Source organism: Oncorhynchus kisutch, unplaced genomic scaffold, assembly GCF_002021735.2.
Source record: "Oncorhynchus kisutch isolate 150728-3 unplaced genomic scaffold, Okis_V2 scaffold1577, whole genome shotgun sequence".
NCBI classification, from domain to species: Eukaryota; Metazoa; Chordata; class Actinopteri; order Salmoniformes; family Salmonidae; genus Oncorhynchus; species Oncorhynchus kisutch.
In genome coordinates, this window is record NW_022263522.1 from 43,674 (window position 1) to 51,346 (window position 7,673).

The 7,673-nt window shown below is 48.1% G+C and overlaps 1 long non-coding RNA gene across 1 annotated transcript; it reads left to right on the forward strand.

Moving 5' to 3' along the window:
* Positions 1-3,667: 3,667 nt before the first annotated feature.
* On the forward strand, positions 3,668-4,769 carry LOC116366814 (uncharacterized). Its single transcript, XR_004208313.1, has 3 exons — positions 3,668-3,800; positions 3,889-3,944; positions 4,043-4,769. It is a non-coding gene; the product is annotated as an uncharacterized LOC116366814 (long non-coding RNA).
* The last annotated feature ends 2,904 nt before the right edge of the window (positions 4,770-7,673 follow it).

Sequence of the window (7,673 nt, forward strand, 5' to 3'; positions counted from 1 at the left end):
TTCCACAATAAATCGTTGTTTTGTTCCATAATGTCCAATACTAGTGTCCAAGTAGCTGCATTTGCTAGCACTTTCAGCTCACGTGCCCAAAAACTGACTGCTGGTACAGGATAACTCGCACGAAACTTCCAAAAGATATATTCCAGGTCAAATAAACTGGTCAAACTAAGTAGAGAATCAATCTTCAGGATGTTATTATCATATATATCCAATAACGTTCCAACCGGATCATACGTTTTCAGCTGGAGCCAAATGGAACAGCGGTAGCACCCACAGAGAAATGCGCCACAGGAAAATGGCGTTCTGTCGGGACACTGACTATTTCCCCTCCCATTCGGTCACAGTTCACAGCAAATGCTCCATTCCACTTTCTACTGAATGAGGACATCTACTGGAAGGTGTAGGAAGTGCTACCAGATCGATATCTTGTTGGGAGAGGAGGGTGCGATGTCAAAGTTGCCCCACATTCAGAATTTCACTTCTTGCTTAGAAGATGGCCTTCCCTATGAGTTCTGTTATACTCCCATACATAATTCAAACAGTTTTAGAAACTCAGAGTGTTTTCTATCCAATAGTAATAATAATATGCATATATTAGCAATCTAGGACAGAGTAGGATAAAGTTTACTATGGGCACGTAATTCATCCAAAGTGAAAATACTGCCCCCTATCCTCAACAAGTTTTAAGCATTTGAAAAACTACAACCTTTTCTACCCAGGTCTGACCACCACGGGACACTGGGTGTAAACGATATAGTGAAATGCTTCCTTGCAAGCTCTTTCCTCAACAGTACAGAATCAATATGAAAGAAACAGAGAGAAAGGACATAGAAAGAGGGGAGTGACTGCAAATCATAGCACAGTCCATGTGTATGTTCCCATGGTAGCAAGCATCTCCAATCCAAAATTAAATCTAGAATGGGCTTCCTATTTCGCAACAAAGCATCCCTCACTCATGCTGCCAAACACCCTCGTAAAACTGACTATCCGCCAATTGACTTTGACTTGAGGCCCCGACGCCTGAGCAGAAGCGTATGGCCCCGGCGCCTCAGCAGAAGCGACAGGTCCCGGCGCCTCAGCAGAAGCGACAAGCCTTGAACAGATGGCCCGACCACTCAACTAGGGAGATCATAATTTGGTTTGGCCAACTCCTTAATCATCTATATTTCACTGGTAACCCCCAAAGCCAATTCCTCCTTTGGCCGTCTTTCATTCCAGTTCTCTGCTGCCAATGACTGGAACGAACTGCAAAAATCACTGAAACTGGAGACTCTTTATCTCCCTCACTAACTTCAAGCACCAGCTGTCAGAGCAGCTCACAGATCATTGCACCTGTACATAGCCCATCTGTACATAACCCATCCATCTACCTCATCCCATACTGTATTCATTTATTTATTTTGCTTCTTTGCACCCCAGTATCTCTACTTGCACATTCATCTTCTGCACATCTATCACTCCAGTGTTTAATTGCTATATCATAATTGCCTCGCCACCATGGCCTATTTTATTGCCTTTACCTCCCTTATCTTACCTCATTTGCACACACTGTATATATATATATATATATATTTATTTTTTTCTACTGTATTATTCTGTATGTTTGTTTATTCCATGTGAAACTCTGTTGTATGTGTCGAACTGCTTTGCTTTATCTTGGCCAGGTCGCAGTTGTAAATGAGAACTTGTTCTCAACTAGCCTATCTGGTTAAATAAAGGTTTAATTAAAAACAACAAACAAAAACTAGCCTACTGATCTGACTGCACTTGTTATGTTAACAATAACACTGAAATATCAAAAAGAAGGACCTAGAGTTTTCAACAGGGGGGGATCAAGCTGATTCTATACCATTTTACAGAGGCCAGTTCATGAAGGAAGGCTTGCTCATTAAAGTTTTTTAGCAAGCGTCTATGACAAATCAGGACAGGTCGTTTCACAGAGCAGCCATTACGAAAATGGTGATTACTAAGGTCATTACAGAAAACACCAGACTGATACCTATCAGGATTATTGTGAGGGTGACATCGAGGAGAGTAGCCTTTTCTGGGTGTTTGGAGTCATACCTTGTGGTATTGCTGATAATCTGAGAAAGATGTAGGGAGTCCCATTGATTTAGGACTTGGTCAGGTGGTTTAAGCATGTCCCAGTTTAGGTCACCTAGCAGGATGATTAGATTGATAGCTGTTATGAACTTGTTTTCTGAGGGTTGGCAGTCAAGAGATTGACTGCCGACCCTAAGAGAGTTGACTGCAGACACTGTTCAGAAGGTGCTAAATACTAATTGGCAGGCAAACATTAGGACAATCCTACCGGTGTGTCTGGATCTATAATGGATATTACCATCTCGTCCAAGTATCTGTACATAAAACTGCTCAAATGTGAGGTGCAGCAGAGGAGCTATAGAGGATGGGCTTATTTTCATGGCCTGAATGAATTGATGGAACAGAGTTTCAAATATGTTTTGATATGTTTGACTCCGTTCCATGATGCCCATTCCAGCCATTACAATCAGCCGTCCTCCTATTGCTCCTCCCACCAGCCTGCTCTGGTGCGGTGTGCATTTTGGAACATTCTGAATAGGCTTACCAGATTTGGGCACAGATTTTGTGGAGACAACTGAGCACTGAAGGTGATCCTTGGAAAAGATGGCCACTCCCCACGTTTAGATGAGCTGTTTTCTGAGGGTTGGGCAGTCAAGACATTGGCATTTTGGAACATTCTGAATAGGCCTACCACCGTGTGCATATTCATGCACTTAAAATGTGAAGAAATAATAGTTTTTCAACATTGGATCTTAACATTCTGATCTGTTCCATCAGCCTTATGAATTGATACAGCATATACCTCCACTATCCTACTTTGATACACATCAGTGGGGGTTAAGAATTGAGTACACGAAATGTCCATTGAAAACAAAGTGGTACACCTGCGTATATCCTCCATGACACCACTACTGTACGATTTGAGAAGAGCGCTTTCTCCCTCACTGCTTTTGCCTTTTTCACATCACCTTCAATAGACCGGTGCACTGCGGGTCAGGTTAGTTGAACTCCCTCATAGGCTGCATTACCAAGGCATCCCAATTCTGATATTTTTTTTCCACTAATTAGTCTTTTGACTAAGATCTGATGTGAAAAGATCTGATGCGATTGCTCAAAACATTAATAATTGGAAAAATGATTAGAATTGGGCTCCCTGTGTAACCAGCAATAGGTCAGTTTCTACAGCTAAGGGTGAGGCAACGCAACAACCAATGGTTGCGTGCCACATCATCAACTGTGTCATCCTCTGACATATGATGTGGTTAGCTGATACTTAAAATACCTATCAAGGCGATGTAAGATCTGGCAGACTTCAGCAACGTCTAAGCTTTGGAAATTGGCTGAAGTCTGTTTGGCTGCAATCACAAACTACCTCATAGTCTGTTTGGTCCCAGCCACACAGGGAGCCCAATCCTGATCCTTTGCTGGCAAAACAGCTGATCTGATTGGTGAAAACTGAATTTGGTCTCTTTCTTTTGTCGTCCAATTCTCTCTCTGTTGTTCACCATATGTCAACGGATGACTGCACCTAATCGCATTTGGGAAATTGAACCAATGGAAATGAAGTTCATTGGCTGACAGCTGTACATAATTAGCCAGTTAGGTGAGAAGGGTCTGGGATTCCTTTATGAGGTGCAACCAAAACAGCTGTTTGACATTGCAACAGGGATATTCTGGCAGGCTGTCGAGAATTAGTTCTTGAATACTGTTATGGTTTTGATCACTAAAATGGCTGTGACTTTTGGACTCTCTTTGAGGTTAGTTTTTCAATGCGTTCATCTGGTTTGTTTACCTTGTCTTAGTCTTCACTGGTTATTTATGTTTAACTGTCTGACTGTTTTGTAGTGTTTCTTGGATTTGTTGCCTGCTAATTGGAGGGATAACTTGTTTTACACTTAAAGGTGCGTTTTGGTTTACACTAATTCAGGTCAAATCACAGGTCTAGTTCCGATCCAAATGAAGGCTGGCATTTTACCACAATGTTCTCTTTGTTTCCTAGGTAACGCTCATGGGCATCCTGCCTACACTGGACCTGAACCGACTGGATCCTATGCCCAAGCAAGTGTGGTGTCTGGTCCAAATGCTAAAGCTACTGGCCACAATGCCACGTGAGCGGAAGCTACTGGCCACAATGCCACGTGAGCGGAAGCTACTGGCCACAATGCCACGTCAGCGGAAGCTACTGGCCACAATGCCACGTCAGCGGAAGCTACTGGCCACAATGCCACATCAGCGGAAGCTACTGGCCACAAAGCCACGTCAGCGGAAGCTACTGGCCACAATGCCACGTCAAGTGTGAAGTCCGGCCCCGCAGCAGAAGCTTCAGGCCCCGGCGCCTCAGCAGAAGCTTCAGGCCCCGGCGCCTCAGCAGAAGCTTCAGGCCCCGGCGCCTCAGCAGAAGCTTCAGGCCCCGGCGCCTCAGCAGAAGCTTCAGGCGCCTCAGCAGAAGCTTCAGGCACCTCAGCAGAAGCGTCCGGCGCCTCAGCAGAAGCGTCCGGCGCCTCAGCAGAAGCGTCCGGCGCCTCAGCAGAAGCGTCCGGCGCCTCAGCAGAAGCGTCCGGCGCCTCAGCAGAAGCGTCCGGCGCCTCAGCAGAAGCGTCCGGCCCCTAAGCCTCAGCAGAAGTGTCCGGCCCCGGCGCCTCAGCAGAATTGTCCGGCCCCGGCGCCTCAGCAGAGTCGTCCGGCCCCGGCGCCTCAGCAGAAGCTTCAGGCCCCGGCGCCTCAGCAGAAGCTTCAGGCCCCGGCGCCTCAGCAGAAGCTTCAGGCGCCTCAGCAGAAGCTTCAGGCCCCTCAGCAGAAGCTTCAGGCCCGGCGCCTCAGCAGAAGCTTCAGGCCCCTCAGCAGAAGCTTCAGGCCCCGGCGCCTCAGCAGAAGCTTCAGGCCCCGGCGCCTCAGCAGAAGCTTCAGGCGCCTCAGCAGAAGCTTCAGGCACCTCAGCAGAAGCGTCCGGCGCCTCAGCAGAAGCGTCCGGCGCCTCAGCAGAAGCGTCCGGCGCCTCAGCAGAAGCGTCCGGCGCCTCAGCAGAAGCGTCCGGCGCCTCAGCAGAAGCGTCCGGCGCCTCAGCAGAAGCGTCCGGCGCCTCAGCAGAAGCGTCCGGCGCCTCAGCAGAAGCGTCCGGCCCTAAGCCTCAGCAGAAGCGTCCGGCCCCTAAGCCTCAGCAGAAGCGTCCGGCCACGGCGCCTCAGCAGAATCGTCCGGCCCGGCGCCTCAGCAGAAGCTTCAGGCCCCGGCGCCTCAGCAGAAGCTTCAGGCGCCTCAGCAGAAGCTTCAGGCCCCTCAGCAGAAGCTTCAGGCCCCGGCGCCTCAGCAGAAGCTTCAGGCGCCTCAGCAGAAGCTTCAGGCGCCTCAGCGGAAGCTTCAGGCGCCTCAGCGGAAGCTTCAGGCGCCTCAGCAGAAGCTTCAGGCGCCTCAGCAGAAGCTTCAGGCGCCTCAGCAGAAGCTTCAGGCGCCTCAGCAGAAGCTTCAGGCGCCTCAGCAGAAGCTTCAGGCCCCTCAGCAGAAGCTTCAGGCCCCTCAGCAGAAGCGCCTCAGCAGAAGCTTCAGGCGCCTCAGCAGAAGCTTCAGGCCCCGGCGCCTCAGCAGAAGCTTCAGGCCCCGGCGCCTCAGCAGGAGCTTCATGCCCCGGCGCCTCAGCAGAAGCTTCAGGCGCCTCAGCAGAAGCTTCAGGCGCCTCAGCAGAAGCTTCAGGCGCCTCAGCAGAAGCTTCTGGCGCCTCAGCAGAAGCTTCTGGCGCCTCAGCAGAAGCTTCAGGCGCCTCAGCAGAAGCTTCAGGCGCCTCAGCAGAAGCTTCAGGCGCCTCAGCAGAAGCGTCCGGCCCCGGCGCCTCAGCAGAAGCGTCAGGCCACTCAGCAGAAGCTTCATGCCACTCAGCAGAAGCGTCCGGCCCCGGCGCCTCAGCAGAAGCGACAAGCCTTGAACAGACGGCCATACCACTCAACTAGGGAGATCATAATTTGGTTTGGCCAACTCCTTAATCGTCTTATCCCTGTTACCCTTTTCTGCTAGAGGCACAGTAAAGGTAACTGAGGTGGGGAAATGTGTGAACTAATGCGCTTGTTTGAAATGAGGATCTCCTTCACTTGTACATCGTCATGCAAATTGTATACAGAGGTGGATGATACAATGTTATGAATCGTTTTTATAAACATACGACTAAATTGACTTCTGATGTAGCGATATTGCAGACACACTTTTAGGTTCTACGGTTATGCTTTTGATTTAGCCTGGTGTTCCTGCTACTCTTGCATGATTTGCTCAATAAACCATTTGACTTTCAAAAAACCTTGTCCTTAAAATATAATCTCTTCTGCCTACCATGTGCTTGCTGTTTGGTAACAGACTGTGGCCTGGAGTAAAAGGGAATTTGCGTTTTTGTTATACACTTGTCTAAACAGATTTGTTTCTGGTAGTTGTTCTAAAGTTTTCTAACTTGTCAGAGCTCCCTCATATGTTCATACACTACCTGTCCCTTAGTGTAGGCTGTTTGCTTTACAGTAATCTGCCTTTTTCCACCAATGCCTAAAGAATGTGAATGCAGTGTAACTCATCGTCCCATTACCTGTCACTAACCTGTCCCAGGGACGCTGAAGTTTCTCCTTGACCTTATTCAGAAACATTAAATCAACTTGATACATTCTGACTGTCCTACAATGTTGGTCTGGCCAGACACATGGATGCAATCATATGCGTTCATTTATTTCAGCTGTGAAAAGTACTCCACTTGAAGTCGTTCAGACATTCCTTATGTCAACTCAATGTGGTCTTCTGCACAATCCATTTCTACCTGACCACAATGAGGTTGCACTCGCAGAAGCCCCTGACAGGAACTTCAATAGATTTTATAAAGGGGTTCTTAAGCTCTCACTTTGTACAACATTATCTAGAGACATAAATATGAATTTGTTCTTAAGCCTGGCTGGTGACTTGCTTTTTTTGGTATCAAGGTTTCCAACAATTTCAAGAAACACTTAGCGTTCTGACATTTTAGGACTGTCAAGCAACTAACCTCAGGGGAAAAAAACATCCTCACTGTCAGCTTTGTAATTTTCAGCAAACTTGATGGACAAAAATGTGTATGAACATAAGATTCAACAACAAACTGAACAAGTTCCACAAACATGTGACTAACAAATGGAATAATGTGTCCAGGAACAAAGGGGGGGGTCAAAGTAACTATCTGTTGTGGACACCAGATGTATTAAGAACTGCAGTGCATCTCATGGACTACACCAGATTTGCCAGTTCTTGCTGTGAGATATACCCACTCGTCCAGCAAGGCACCTGCAAGTTCCCAGACATTTCTGGGGGGAATGGTCCTCACCCTCCGATCCAACAGGTCTAGACGTGCTCAATGGGATTGAGTTCCGACCTCTTTGCTGGCAATGGCAGAACACTGACATTCCTGTCTTGCAGGAAATCACGCATAGAACGAGCAGTATGGATGGGTGGCATTGTCATGCTGGAGGGTCATGTCAGGATGAGTCTGCAGGAAGGGAACACATGAGGGAGGAGGATGTCTTCCCTGTAACGCACAGCGTTGAGATTGCCTGCATGACAACAAGCTCCGTCCGATGATGCTGTGACACACCGCCCCAGCCATGACGGACCCTCCACCTCCAAATGGATCCCAC